Source organism: Cervus elaphus, chromosome 4 (assembly GCF_910594005.1).
Source record: "Cervus elaphus chromosome 4, mCerEla1.1, whole genome shotgun sequence".
In the NCBI taxonomy this organism is placed as follows: Eukaryota; Metazoa; Chordata; class Mammalia; order Artiodactyla; family Cervidae; genus Cervus; species Cervus elaphus.
In genome coordinates, this window is record NC_057818.1 from 9315366 (window position 1) to 9332124 (window position 16759).

A 16759-nucleotide genomic window follows, 5' to 3' on the forward strand; every position below is an offset into this window, starting at 1 on the left:
TATAAAACAGCAGAGAAGTGGGTCGGTAGATGGAGGCAGGCATCGGATGCAGGAAGGGTTTTTAATACAGATAATATGATGACATGTCTGAACAATGATAGGAATGACACAGTCATGAGGAGGAAATAGTCATGCAGGGAAGAGAAGAAAGAATTGCAGGAACAGAGTCTTTGAAAAGGTCACTGGCGAGTGGATGCAGAAGGCCAAGGCGGAGGGCGCAGCCTTAGGAACACAGAGTGTCTGCAACAGGTTGAATAGTGCCCCCCAAAATTTGTGTCCACCTGGAACCCCAGAATGTGACCTTATTTGCAGATGTAATTAGTTAAGATGAGGTCATACAGGATTCAGGTTGGCCCTGAACCAATAACTAGTGTCCTTAAAATAGAGACAGACAGGGAGAGCGCCATGTGACAATGGAAACAGTGATGGGAGAAATGTGTGTAGAAGCCAAAGAATGCCAAGGATTGATCGCAATCACCAGAGGCCAGGAGGGAAGAATTCTTCCCCAGAGCCATCGGAGGTAATGTGGTCCTGCTGACACCTTGATTCCAGGCCTCTAGTCCCTAGGTCTGTGAGAGAATAGATTCTTGCTGCTTTCAGCCATCAGGTTCCTGGTGAGCTCTTATAGCAGCCACAGGAAACTAATACCCCATTCTCTGCACACACAGAGGCAGGCCACGTGTGTGGTGCAGATGAAGTCACTGGCAGGTTTGGAGCTCTCTTCTGTTATTTCTATATTCCCCATGAAATGAGCCATGAAATCATCAATGAAAGTGAGGGGAAAGGTATCAGATAGGAGAACCTGATTTACCTGGAACAATGCTTCTCCCAAAACTAATAACACCCTCCTTTTTCACTGTTCAGGCTATCTAGATGTAAAATGAACAAGTGTAGTTCTTCCAGTGTTTGAAGACAGACTTTAAAGTATGCAAAAGTGACTTGGGTGAATTCCCTGGCAGTCCAGTGGTTAGAATTCTTTGCCTCTACTGCAGAGGTCACAGGTTCCAACCCTGCTCAGGGAACTAAGATTCTGGGCCAAGGAACTAAAATCTCTGGTTGAGGAACTAAGATCAGGCATGTCCTGCAGCGAGGTGGGGGGGAAAAAAGGTTGACTTGGGGAAAAGAGGAAACTGACTAGGAAAATAGGGTGGTGTTGCTGGGAGATACTGAAGGCCCACTGGATATGTGGTCATAATTTAATCAGACCCGTAGGCATGGTTTTTCTTCATCCAATCACATTCCATTGTTCAGGGGCAAGCTGGGCATTGGGTTTAACCAAGGGTGAGATTCACCGTGTGAGTTCAGTGGAAGGACAGAGAGGAAATGGAGTTAAGAATATATATAAGGAAGTAACTGTAAGGAAAGAATGACGGTGACTGAACCTAAGCTAGATAAGGAGGTCTATGATATCATGTGGGCTGGGCAGAGGTAATATAAACAAAATTGTTGGTCAGTGAGTTGGAACAAAGACTGTTCAAGTGAGGACTACACCAAGTAACAGGCTCTTGAAATGGTTCAGTCAGTGTTGGCAGTGACCACTGTTGAACAACTACCTTTGTTGAACAACAAAGCATGTTGCATGCTTTCCTGGTTTCTTTCCTGTTGTTGTTTTTTTCCTTTGGCCACACCGCTGGGCTTGTGGGATTAGTTCCCCAACCAGGGATCAAACCCGTGCCCCCTGCAGTGGAAGCTCGAGGTCCTAACCACTGGAACACCAGGGAAGTCCCCGCATACTTTCCGTGTATGACCATCTTTTGTTTCCTTTGCCTCTATGTTGCTACCATATTCACAATGAAAGACCTTGTTGTTGTCCCAGCAAGACAGAGGCAGGATCCATGTTCAGAACCTTGATGACCTTAAGAACAAAGGGTGACTTCAAGGTAAGATCTGAGGGGCAGAGAAGACCACAGATATTGGGGCTGGAAGAGGGGCTAAGAAATGAGAGAAGGAGAATGAGAACAAAAGACATTCTAGGATCTCAACCGAGGTAGTCTTTGAATTACCTTAATTGAAAGGAAAAGTGAAGAAATGGGTTGAACTGTTTATGGATTCCAGTGATTTTTGGTGGAGTGAGTCTGCCTTTTCTTTTAGGCATAGTGTACAGAACTCAACTATTACATGCAAGTTGTATCATTTTAATCATTTCAACAAAATAAGAATCATTAGCCCCATTTTATAAATGTAAGAATCATGACCCTGATCATATGCTCCAGAAAGGGCAGATAGACCTTCTGTTGCCTGAAGTAGGATCAGACTCCCTGTGGGCTATATTCATGAGAAAAAGTTATTCTTGTAGAAACCATGAGGCAAGAAAGAAAACACAAGTGTTTGGCTTTAAGCCCTGACGAAGAACTGATCCTCTGACTTCGAAATCCTGCGGTAAGAGAGGCGTGAATACTGGGAAGCAAACAATATCAGTTTTTAGGGGTGTCTGTGTGTGTGTGTGTATGTGTGTGTTGTAAGAAGAATGAACTTGGACTTAAATTTGTTAGCCCAACACTACTTTGTTGGGACTTCCCCGGTGATCCAGAGGTTAAGGCTCTGAGCTCCCAATGCAGAGGAAAGTGACAAGTGAAAGTGAAGTCGCTCAGCCGTGTCCAACTCTTTGAGACCCCATGGACTGTAGTCCACCAGGCTCCTCCCTCCATGGGATTTTCCAGGCAAGAATACTGGAGTGGGTTGCCATTTCCTTCTCCAAGAGATCTTCCCAACCCAGGGATTGGACCCCAGTCTCCCGCATTGTAGGCAGACACTTTACCGTCTGAGCCACCAGGGAAGTCCAATGCAGAGGGCCTGCGTTCAATCCCTGGTCAGGGAACTAAGATCCCTCGTGCAGCAACTAAGACCCGACACAGCCAAATAAATATTTTTTTGAAAAACACTGCTTTGTCTAAGAAGATCAAAATGCAATTTTTTGTATGTTGTAAATCAGTGACATTACTGTGATACAGATACGTCTCTCAGTGTAGTTTCAAGTGACTAAACTCTATCACAGGCTCTCAACTTTGGGTCTCAGGATCTATTGGCACTCTTCAACAAGACTGGAAATGCCAAAAGGGCTTGTGCTCATGTGGATTATAGCTACTGTTACTTGCTGTATTGGAAACTGAGTTGAAAAAATTTTTAGAACAGGAATTCACACACATAAAAATAAGACACCAGCACACACTCCATTAGCCTCCAGAGGAACACAGTTATCTAGAATCATGAAACTTCCAGAAAAGTACTGCATACACTGGTGACAGGATGAGAGTGAAAAAGGCGAAAGTTTCCTGGTGTTATTTTGAAGATAGTTTTGACCATGGGAATCCCTGAAATGATTTCAGAGACCCTGAGAGACCTGGACCACTCTTTGAGAATCGCAGTTCTACAGAATCGGGTAAAAGGCTGTATCTGTTGTGGGGAAGGTCGCATCTTCAAAGGTTATATGGAAATGTTTCTTTTCTAAATAGACCTAGATGGCAGGCTTTCTACATCTTAGGATGTGAGCATGCGTGTTCTCACTCACTCTTCTCCCCCTTTTCCTCCTCCTTCTCTCCTCCTCCTTCTCTTTTTAATCTTTTTTTTAATGAAAAATTCCAAACTTACACAAAAGTACAGAGAAAAATGCAGTAAGCCTGCATAGACATACCCAGTACAAGGTACTAGGCCCACCAGCCTGAGCTCACTCTTATTTCATCTCTCCTGTCTCATTCCCTCACGCAATACACTAGATTATTTTCAAGCAAGTCTAAGGAATTACAGCACTTTATCTGAAATCGTGTCAATACATGTCTCTGACATAGGACTGGTATCATGTAACTGCATCTCCACCATCGCACATGGTTGTTATGGTTGTTATTTAGTCGCTAAGTCGGGTCTGACTCTTTGTGACCCCAATAGACTGCAGCCCACCAGTCACCTCTGTCCGTGGGATTTTTCAGGCAAGCACCTAGATTAACACTACTTCTTTTTTTTTAATTGGAGTATAATTGCTTTACAATGTTGCATTAGTTTCTGATGTACAACGAAGTGAAGCAACTCTACATACACCTGTATCTCCTCTCTCGGACCTCCGTCCCACCCACCCCCATCTCACGCCTCTAGGTCATCACAGAGTACCGAGCCGAGTTCCCTGTCCTACACAACAGATTCCCCACTAGCTATCCGTTTGACATAGGGTAGTATATACATGTCAGTCTTAATCTCACTAATTCTTTGATGTTATCAAATGTTCAGTTGAGGTCCAAATTTCCCCAGTTGTCTCATAAATACTTAGTCACAGTTGGTTTGTGTAGATCATGGTCCCTGCCTTTTTTTCTTGCAATGTATTTGTTGGAGGAACTAGATCATTGGCAGCAGTGTTCTTCAGCATGTGCTTCTGTACTCAGTAGCTCCTCTGTGCTGGTCATTAGATATAGATTTGAGTTTGTTTGGGGGGAAAGAATACTTCATAGCTGGTGTGCACTCCCACTAGAAGGTACATAGTGTCTGCTTGTCCTTTTCTGATTTTAGCAGCCACAGAGATACTGATTTCTGCCTAGATCCATATCATTAGGGGTTACAAAATGAAGATGATCTATCACTTCTTCGTTATGTATCAGCTGGATGCTTCTATGAAATCTTCCCTGATCAACTGTTTGATTGCCCTAAGGCATATCTGTACAGGAAATGCTGGCTAAATGCTTTGGTTTTCCTTTTATTTTTGTTTTCCAAATCATGAGTTGGTTCTCCAACAGCCTCCAAAAGATCATTAGGTATTTGTTTTAGTGTCATGTTGAACTCATGAATTTTAACATATTTAATATATCTCACCCCCTTATTATTGTTCCTCTTCTTATTGCTCAAATGGCCCCTGTTTTTGGCCAGCAGGAGCTTCGTGCAGTTGGTTCCTGAATCTTTCAATGCATCCTCAATTTCTGGTATAAAAAGATACTCAGGTGTCATGACCACTTCCTGCACCAGATCTTGAATCCATCATTTCACCATTGATCCCTGGTTCTTCTCACTGAGAAATGTCATCAGGGTGCCATAAAATGAACACCAACTTGTAGCTGTGGGTTGGTCATCACTTCTAGACCTTTTCAATGAACAAAGCTAGAAATTTTTTACAGTTCTTTTAGTCCTTAGGGTATATCCCACAAAGAATGTCCAGTCACATTTCTTTGTTTCAAAATCACTTGGAATAAGTTCTCCATGATTGGTTAAGTCAACAACTCACTACACGTTTAGAGTCATTTGTTTTTGTCTTGATTTTGATGTTTAGAAATTACATTTTTACATCATTCCAAAGTTAAATCTGTAAACAAATTATATTTATGGAAACCTGCTGTTGTTCAGTCGCTAAGTCATATCCGACTCTCTGCAACCCCACAGACTGCAGCACACCAGGCTTCCCTGTCCTTCACTATCTCCTAGAGTTTGTTCAAACTCATGTCCATTGAGTTGATGATGCCATCCAACCATCTCATCGTCTGTTGCTCTCTTCTCCTCCTGCCCTCAATCTTTCCCGGCAGCAGGGTCTTTTCTAGTGAGTTGGCTCTAAAAGTCTAGCTTCTATCATTTTCCCTCCAGTCTGTTCCCTCCCTCCATTTGCAGGTAACCATTTTATTTTATGGTTTATGGTTGAATTTTTTAACACAAATAAAGATGCACATACATTCATATTTCTTAGATACGTGTCGGAATACTATGCACACTTTTCTCCACCTTGCTTTTCTCATTAAACATCATATCTCAGTCTTTCGCATTATCTACAATTACTATTCTTACAGCTGCATAATACTCCATGATGTGGTAGTGACATTGTCAGTCAGCCCCCTTTTGACAGATAGCCTTTTGCAGTTACAAATAGTACTGCAATGATTAGCTTTATGCCCGTATCCTTTTTGAATGTCTGCTTGCCTATAGCAGGATTTCAATTTTTTGAAACCTGACTTCAGAAAATGTACTGACCATTATAATCTGTTGGGAGAGAGGGTGCCCAAAAGCAAGCCCCACCCCTGTGGGCAGGGCACTAGGTTTATTTTTACTTCTGAGAAGGGTAAATGTCGACACTGCAAATGTCGATCATTTTGGCAGGGAACTAACCTGGAGGTAACACATGGGCACCTGCAATGGGGAGGGAACCCGAGGCTCCACGGAAGAGCAGGCCAGTAGAGGAAGCCACTGGAGGAAAGGTGAGATGAGGTGGGTCTCTACCAGAATCACTCAGTCTAGGGAGCGGCCCGGCAGTGCCAGCTGGGCACTCACGGGGAGGAACCTGGATCTGTGGTCTCTGAGGATAGCAGAATAATGAGCTGGAACTTTCTCTGTGTTCAGTGTCTCTTCTTTTATCTCAAAGTCTGCAGTTCTGTGAAATGTTGCAGCGCTATCTTAGTTATGCTATGGGAAATTTAGAGTCAAGCCTGTATGTATGATTGGAATGCACTGATAAAGCAGAAAGTAGTCATCTCTCCTCATCCCCTGCCCCCAAGGCAGCAGCGTGGCAGCAACGCAGCTCAAGGGAACACAGTGGCCCATAATTCTGGAAAGTCAGTTCACGCTAACCCTGTAGAAATCCTTGTGGCACTGAGAGCGGGGTCATGGAATTAAGAGATGGTCCGGGTTTGGGTCCTCATCAACCTGCTGAGTGCAGCCAGACTTCCTGGTGAAGGATGGCCACAGAAGAGACACCCAGATGGACAGACACTCACGCCCAAGGAGTCTTCTCTTTTGAGCAAAATAAGACCATTGTGTGTTGACTGAGGAATGAGGAAATATTAATGATAGAGCCTTAAGTGACTAACAAGCAATCTACAAAACAAGGCGACTAGGGTACCATTTTTCTAATTAACCATTTCTAAATTTCTAAATATTGACTTCCGGTGTGTAGACACATCAAAAGGGAAATGATAGCAATGGACTTAGAAGGGGTGATGAGATCATGGGTAATTATTTTCTTTGTTTGAATGTTCTACAATGAGCAAAAATACATATATGCGTAAACAGACACATTTATAGAATCAGGATATTTTGCTTAAGGAAATGTTATTTTAAAAGTAAAGCAAGGTTCAAACTATTATATATAGAATGGATAAATAATAAGATCCTACTGTATAGCACAGGGAACTATAGTCAACATCTTGTAACAAACCACAATAGAAAATAATAATGAAAAAGAATATATATGTATGTATAAATGAATCACTTTGCTGTATACCAGAAATTAATACAATATTGTTAATCAACTATCCTTAGATAAAATAATTTTTTTAAAAAACTAAAGCAAGTTTTGGGAGTGGGAGTTTACAGAGAAATATAGGAGGAAGCTAGAGTTATTGATATGGTAATGGGTTGGAGGTGGAGTCATCAGTGTGGACTCACGTTTAGCTTAATCTAGATACAAGTAGTTCCATATATAAATACTTACACACACACATTACTATACACACACATATACCTGCTTGCTCTGTCAGCTGAGAGGGCAAGGAAGTAAGGTGCGCTGAACACATCTAATGCCCAGATCTTGGTCTCTAATACCATTCTACAGTAAAAAGAACCAGAGTTTCCTAGAGAAATGGCTGACTCTAGAACTAAGGCAGAAAGTATACAAAATGAACCTAGAATATCTTATAGTACCAGAAAATAAAAAAGTACTCAAAATGAATACACAAACCCACAAAGATGAGAGTATGTCAAAGAAGCCAAGTGAAAAAGCTTTCAAGAGTCAAAGCTGGAACAATTTGAGCGACAAAATAAATTTAGTAGTATTGGATTATATCCAAAGTATGAAATAAATATTCATGAGTCAAATACTAATATAAATGAATGACTAAATAAATAAATGGGTTAGAAGAGATACATTTTCCTGTGCAGAAGAATTCCAAATGATTTATGCAGATATTCCACACTCAAGGAGTTGAGGCATAACTCCCTACTGTAGTGAGTTCTTTCCAAGAGTGTAGAAGGTGGGGGAGAGGGGACAGGGGGGCGGGGAGAGTAATTTTAGAGTGGAGACACCTGACAAACACATCCTCAGCCAGGATCAAGACCAAGGTCAAATAATGACAAGTCAAGCTGATAGTAGGCACCCTTGATATGATGCGGTAAGAATGGCACTCTACTGCTATGGTCTTCTCAAAAACTGAAGATCCCATTTTAATCAGGAGAAGATTATCAGACAAACCCTCACTGAGGGACATTCTATAAAATATCCAACCAGTACTCCTCCACGTGCATGCAACGTGTGGGCGTGCAGAGTCATGTCTGACACTTTGCAACCCTACGGACTGTTGCCCACCAGGCACCTCTGTTCATGGAGTTTTCCAGAAATGGGTTGCCATTTCCTCCTCCAGGAAATGGCATCCTCCTAGGTGGATTCCCCACCTAGGGATCAAACCCACATCTCCTGCATCTCCTGAATTGACAAGTGGATTTCTCAAGACTGAGCCACCTGGGAAGCCCCAGTACTTCTCAAAAGCATATCAAAAACAAGGGAAGTCTAAGAAACTATCACAATGAAGAAAAGTGTAAAGAAGTATGATGATTAAAAGATGATTAAATGTAATGTGGGAACTTGGATGGGATCTTAGAACAGGAGAAAAAAATGACATTGGGTAAAAATTAAGGTCATGTAAGTAAAGTATGGCCTTTAGTTAGTAATGTATCAGTGAAAAGTGAAAGTGTTAGTCACTCAGTCACGTCCAACTCTTTGTGACCCAATGGACTGTAGCCCGCCAGGCTCCTCTGTCCATGGGATTCTCCAGGCAAGAACATTAGAGTGGGTTGCCGTTCCCTTCTCCAGGGGATCGTCCCAACCCAGGGACTGAACCTAGATCTCCGGCATTGCTGGCAGATTCTTTACTGAGCCACCACGGAAGCCCTATTAGTTGCTAATTGTGACAAATGCACCCTAATGTAAAGTGCTAATAATTACATTAGCTACTATTACTAAAATGTTAATAATAGGAGAAACTAGTGAATATATAAGAAATCTTTGTACTATCTCTACAATTTTTCTGTAAACGTAAAACTATTCTAAGAAAGGTTTCTTTTTTTTTTTTAAGCAAAGTCCTGTAACAGAATACAATAAAGCATTTTCAGAAATTATCTATTCAGGGCTCTGAAGGAGGCCATTAAAGACGAGGTTTTTTTCTGGAGAAAAACTTTATTATATTGATTTCAATTAACAGTTTTGCTTAAAAAAAGAGAGAAAGAAAATACTCCTCCACTAAGAGGAGGAGTATTTTTCTTTTCATTGAAGAGTGAAATATTACATTTTCCCAAACATACAGATGTCCATAAGGTTATAATTTCACAAAGTGAAAGAGAAAATAGTGAATGCATCTGAGAAAAAGTCACATCTAAACAACAAGAAACCTGGAAAGAGGAAGAATCCAGGAAAGAACTTGCCTCTGAAGATGAGCTGTTCCTAAACTGAGAAGAAAACTGGAGGTTTTCTAATTAGGATTCTCAAAGGGCAAAAAATAATAAGTTCTATAAATAATGATCAGAGTGTCCTGAGAAAAGATAAAGACTAATAAGCAAAAGAAAAAAATTAAAAGAGAGATGAGTTACACAAAAGATTTCAAGGAAATTTAAAATGTTGTAGATGAATCAAAATCAACATCATAGACAATAAATGACAGCATGGAATATGGACAGCAAACTTGAGAATAGTTCTCAGAATTAGAATAGAAGGACAGAGCGTGAGATGAAGAGAGAAAACATGATAGTCACGGGAGATGGAGAAAATAGGTGATTTTTTTAAGTGCCACTAAACAAGAGAAAAAACACAAAAGAAGCAAGATCTGAAGCTATGATAGAAGAAAGCATCGATGAACAAAAGACTTACCACTTTAAAGTAACTTTAAATGTTAACGACTTTATACTAAGAAAGTAGTCATTTTTATGTAAAGACAACACAATAACATTCTAATATGAACATGAACTCAGAAAATATATTTCTGTTGGAAAAAAATACCTAATTATATATTCCAATCCAAAAAATAAAAAAAGCCTCAGGAATGGACCTATCTAAAGAGACCAGCAATAAAACACTGAAACTTATCAAAATAGTGAGATCTAAGTGTGTTTTCAATCTATTTTTAATACTGAAAGTGAATGTAAAAGTAACAGTGTAATAATATCGGGGACTAAAATGTGTGACCAAGGGGGAAGTGAATGCTTTTTCTTGAATGGGAGATGGTAGGTTGGAAAGCCCAGATACCCCTTTGCTCCTGACCCTGCAATTAGAAAAAAAAAAAATCAGATGGCAAATCTGAAACAGTAAAGATAACCTCTACTAGAATTTACATGATGCACTAGCTTCCAAAATACAAATATAAAAGCAAAGTTAATATAGTCCACAAACCACAAGATAGAATATAGAGATAGCAAGGAAGTATAAAAAATAGGAAACATAAGTGAAGATGACAGGGGTAATATTTATAATAGTGACAGAAGTAAATGGGATAAATGCCCCCAAAGAGAGGCAAAGACTCTTAAATTAGGCTGCAAAAGCGTGTTAGGCCAAAAACTACAGACAAGCCTTGAACAAACAATGTGTAAGTTAGGGGTGCCCACCCTCTGCATGCAGTGGAAAAATCTCCCATTGGCCTAAAGTTGGATCTTTATATCCATCATTTCTCTGAATCCGAGATTCCTCCACATCTGAGACGCTGCATCCTTGAATTCAAACAACAGATTCTCTAGTACCATATAGTTTTTACCACTGAAAAAAAAAATCTGCCTGTAAGTATATCCCACAGTTTAAACATGCATTTCTCAAGGGTCAACTGTATTTTTTTCACATATAAATATAAAATAAAAATGATATAATGTGTTTAAAAAACAAAGGACTACAAGAAAACGTGGACTTCCCACGTGGTGCTAGAGGTAAAGAATCCACCTGCCAATGCAGGAGAAGCAGGAGATGCAGGTTCAATCCCTGGGGTGGGAAGATCGCCGAGGATAGGAAATGACAACCCACTCCAGTATTCTTGCCTGGAAAATCCCATAAACAGAAGAGCCTGGTGGACTACAAGTTCACGGGGTCACAAAAAGTTGGACACAACTGAGTGACTGAACACACATACATGAGAAGACATGGTATAAATGAGAAATTAATATTAGATGAAAGAGAAATCTAGGGACTTCCCTGGTGGTACAGTGGGTAAGACTCCACATTCCCAATGCAGGGCGCCAGGGTTCAATCTCTGGTCCGGGAACTACTTGCTGCAACAACGCATGCCACAAGGACTGAAGATCCTGTGGACCACAACTGAGACCCAGCACAATCAAATGAATAAATAATAATAATTTTAAAAGAAATCTAGGAAAAAACACTAAATGTAAAAAAAGTGGACACTATATAGTAATAAGGAACATAATTTGAAATGAAGATATGGTGCATTGTTCAGCTAATATTTAACAATTCCCACAGGAACAAAAAATGCATGAAACATTTAATGTTAGCTTCTACTACAATTTAAAATATGTGTAGGGTTCAGGATGGGGAACACATGTAAATCCATGGCTGATTCATGTCAATGTATGGCAAAAACCACTACAATATTGTTAAGTAATTAGCCTCCAACTAATAAAAATAAATGGAAAAAAATAAAAAAATAAAGTATGTGTAAAACTTTCTTGAGTTGTTCTGTTGTGTACATTTCATTTAAATACATTAAGAAAAAAACAATGCATTAGAAATACAAAAAGAACCTGACAGAACCACTGTAATTTTATGAAAGGTCAACATAACATTATTGCTTTTGGAAGGTAAATTAGACAAAAAAAATCAACAAAAACAAAGGATTTAAGTCATAAAATTAGTAAGCTTAATTTTTAAAATGGGATGAGGAAAGAGTATATTTTCCTGACAATTACAGAAAATTTACAAACATAAAGCACATAATAATAAAATTCACTAATAACAATATTATACTATATATAAAATATATATTTTATATATTATATAACAATAATTCAATAATAAACACATAATACATAAAATTCAAAAATGCAATACAATTACACATTGATCACAGACATTCCTTGAGGATATCTGATCCTGAGAATAACCCTTTCAAAGTAAATCCCCTTAAAAGGATGTTCAAATTTTCACAACGAGCATTGAAGAAAAGTTCATTTGTCTTGAAAAACAAAACAAAAAGTTAACAATGTAAGTTTATTTTAGTACACATTTAATGAAATCAAAGAACAAAAAATATTGATTTTGGCATATTCTCACAAATCTATGATCTCATGATACAACACCCTTTATGTTTGAATAATATTAATAGAAAGAATAATTTTGCTGGGAAAAAAATCAAAACTTTTATCAGTTTCCCAAGGATCTTTTCAATGCTTTTACATTTAGATATCTGTTCCTCCTGGTGGCTCCTATGCTAAAGAATCTGCCCGCAATGCAGGAGATCTGGGTTTGATCCCTGGGTCAGGAAAATCCCTTGGAGAAGGGAATGGCTACCCACTCCAGTATTCTGGTCTGGAGAATTCCATGGACTGAGGAGTCTGGCAGGCTACAGATCATGAGGTCGCAAAGTCAGAAATGACAGGGTCACTAACACTTTTTCTTTCCTCTGATACTACACACCATCATCTTGAAATTTTCCTCTTCTTTCACTTAAATTTGGGTGATTCTAACAGTTGTCCAACATCACCTTCAACCTTATAAAATCTTCAGGCTCTCTTTTTCATCAAGTATAACATGCCTGCTTTGTTTTGTCAGGAAAATATCCAGTAATCGACTAAAGGAAAATGATCAACCGGAAGGCCAGGTAATGACTCTTGTATTCCCAATGAAAGGACCTTTAAGACGAGATTGATTTTATAAATGATTAATGCATCAGTAAATATTTCATGTGAATACAGTTTTGCTCCCCTATACAACTTCATGGCAGGTTCCCTGATGGCTCAGTGGTGGAGTATCTGCCAGCCAATGCAGGAGACGCAGGAGATGTGGGTTTGATCCCTTGGTTGGGAAGGTGCCCTGGAGAAGGAAAGGACAACCTACTCCAGTATTTTTGCTAGGGAAACCCCTGGACAGAGGAGCCTGGTGGGCTACAGTCCATCAGGTCGCAAAGATTAGGACACGACTGAGCGAATGAGTACGCACACACGCATGTGTTAATACAACTTCATAACTGCAGGGAGTTAGACTTTGAAGTCTCCTCTGTTTGAATGTAAAACACTTATCCTGCATAAGTATGCGTAAGATGTCAAAATTGTAATGACATCTTATTTAGAAGTTAACTGCAATGAAAATAGATAATATCAGAACTAATTGATCATGTTGAGGTTTCACAGAAAACAACAAAATTCTGTAAAGCAATTATCTTTCAATTAAAAAATAAATAAATTTTAAAAAAACTAATTGAATACAGTCCAGGTGTCAAGCAGAGGTGGAATTTACAGAGTTAAAGGCTTCCATTATTAAGTAATATTGGAAATAAATAAACTAAGCATTTAACTTTAAAAAAAAATGGAAAAAGATATGGAATCTAAACATAAGGAATTAAAGATATAAATTCATCTAAACTCTGATTCATTGAAACAAACAAGGCATTCCAAGGTGGCGCTAATGGTAAAGAACCCACCTGCCAATGCAGACGTAAGAGAGATGCAGATCTATGCAGGTTGACCCCTGGGTCGAGAAGATCTCCTAGAGTAGGAAATGGCAACCCACTCCAGTATTCTTGTCTGGAAGATTCTATGGACAGAAGAGCCCGGCAGGCAGAGCAGTCTGGCGGGCTACAGTCCATGGGGTCGCCAAGAGTGGGACAAGACTGAGCACAAAGGATGGAAGGGAGAGAGGGAGGGAGGGAGGGAAAGAGGAGAAAGAAATGAAATGAGAAAGAAATAAGGGGAGCAGAGGAAAAATAGAATAAACAGGGCGCAATTATATAATGCTAGGAATGGTAAAAAGGTCTCCTTCAGTAGAGATTAGGTTCTGGAAGACTTTCAAAGTCCATTTGTTCTTAAAGTGAAATTAACAATACCAAGTGACTGCTATCGCCACCTATTGGTGGCAGACAGAGTTGACATCCTTGCTCACCTTTGTTTCCATCTAGGAAATCTTGTAAATCAACGTTTCCAAGCTGTTTTAAATTTACAGCTTCTGAAATATTTTAAATGGAACAAGATACCTTAGATGCTATGACAGTTAATTTTTTTCATTTCTCATGACATTCATTGTTTTATTTCTAATATTGCAAACAATACATGTTCATTGAAGACAATTAAAAATACATAAAGGCAAAAATTAAGAATTAGCAATCACTCATAATCCCCACCCCCAGAGATAACCATCATTATCATTTTGATTCACTGCCTCTCAATGTCTAAATATTTTTTAATTGGGGTATAATTGGTCTACTTCACTATATTGGTTCCAGGTATACAACATAGTGATTCAATATTCCTATACATTATAAAATGATCACCATGATAAGTCTAGCTACCATCTGCCACCATACAAAGCTATTACAATATCATTGGCTATATTCCCCAAGCTGTACATTTCAGCCTTGTGACTCCAGTACTCAGAGGTACTGGAGATTTTTACCTCTAAATCCTCTTCACCTATTTCACACATTCTCCCCAACTCCATTCCCTCTGGTTCAGTTCAGTTGCTCAGTCATGTCCAACTCTTTGGGAACCCAGGGACTGCAGCACCCCAGGCCTCCCTGTCCATCACCACCTCTCAGAGTTTATTCAAACTCATGTCCATTGGGCCAGTGATGCCATCCAACCATCTTGTCCTCTGTTGTCCCCTTCTCCACCCACCCTCAATCTTTCCCAGCATCAGGGTTTTTCCAATGAGTCAGCTCTTCGCATCAGGTGGCCAAGTACTGGAGTTTCAGCTTCAACATCAGTCCTTCCAATGGATGTTCAGGACTGATTTCCTTTAAGATGGACTGGTTTGACCTCCTTGCAGTCCAAGGGACTCTCAAGAGTCTTCTCCAAAACCGCAGTTCAAAAGCATCAATTCTTCGGCGCTCAGCTTTCTTCACAGTCCAACTCTCACATCCATACATGACTACTGGAAAAACCATAGCCTTGACTAGACAGGTAACCACATTTATTCTCTGTATCCAAGGGCCTGTTCAGTTATATTTGTTTATTTGTTTTGTTTTTCAGCTTCCACATATAAGTGAAATCATATGGTGTTTCTCTTTCTCTAAGTTATTTCACTGAGCATGATAATGCTCCAGGTCCATCCATATTGTTGCAAATGGCAGAATTTCATTCTTTTTATGGCTGAACAACATTCCATTGTGTATATACACCACACTTATTGATGGACTTTGGTTGCTTCCATTATCTTGGCTACTGTAAATAAGGCTGCAATGTTTTCTTTGGGAAAACACCCAGAAGTCAGATTACTGGATCATATAGTAATTCTATTTTTTAATTTTTTAAGGACTCTTCATACTGCTTTCCATTGTGGCTGCACCAATGACACTACCATGAACTATGTGCTAGGGTTCCCTTTTTTCTGCATCCTTGCCAAATCTTGTTATTCACTGTCTTTTTGACAATAGCTTTTCTGACAGGTGTGAGGTGTCATTGTGGCTTTGATTTGTATTTCTTTGATGATCGGTGATTTGGGGCATCTTTTGATGTTTCTGTGGGCCCATATGTATGTCTTCTTTTGAAAAATTTCTCTTCTAGTCCTTTGCCCATTTTATAATTGGATTGTTATTGTTTTTAATGTTGAATTGTATGATTTCTTTGTAAATTTTAGTATTAACTCCCCAAGAGACCTAGAGTTTGCAAAGACCTTCTACCATTCCGTGAATGGCCTTTTCATTTTGCTGGCAGTTGTATAATCTATGTCAATTAATCTTAAAATCTTAATGGAAAAATGAAAATGTGTTTGAAATTATAAACACTAAAATTGACTTGAGAAATAGTGAAGTCAAAAACAGAAATGACTATGCAAGATATATTTAAAAAAAACAAAAACAAAGCTTTCCTCAATATAATTTAGGACCAGAGATAACAGGTGAAATTCTTTTGAGAAAGTACCTATACTCTTGAAACTGTTCCAAAATGTAGAAAAAGAGGGAGACTCTCTAATTAATTTATTAATCTCTAATTAATTAATCAGCATAACTACAACACCATTAAAAACTGACAAAAATACCCCCATAAAGAAAATTTAGAGATAAATTACAATATTTAATATGAAAGCGAAAGTCAGCTTAAAAATTATGACAAGATAAATAAAATTACATAGCCAAGAATATCACACTGTGTCCAGTGAGCATTAGTTCCAGATGTACAGGATATTTCAATATATGAAATCATCAATCTGATTCACCATGGTGATAAATCCAAAGAGAAAAACTCTATGAGGATCTTTAAGTATAAAAAGAAAACACTTTGAAAAAACTCCATGTATAATTAAACAATCCTAACAGTAGAGTTGGAAAAATAGTTCATAAACATCAGTAAGATTTTCTCTCCTAAAATAGCAGTAAGAAAATTATTCCTGAAATAACCACTATTATTCAGCATTGTTTTGGAGCTTTTGGTGAGTATAATTAAGTTAGAAAAAAGACCGAATATAAAAATTGCAAAAACATATGTAACTATTTGGTTCAAAAAAAAGAGAATTAATTAAAAACTATTAAGTAAATTAGTTTAGAGTTCTAATTTTATTAGAAAATAAGTATAAACCAAAACAATGGCTTTCCCATATACTAGTTACAATCATTTGTAAAATATCATGGGGAGAACTATTTTATAAAAGTATCAAAAACTATGAAAT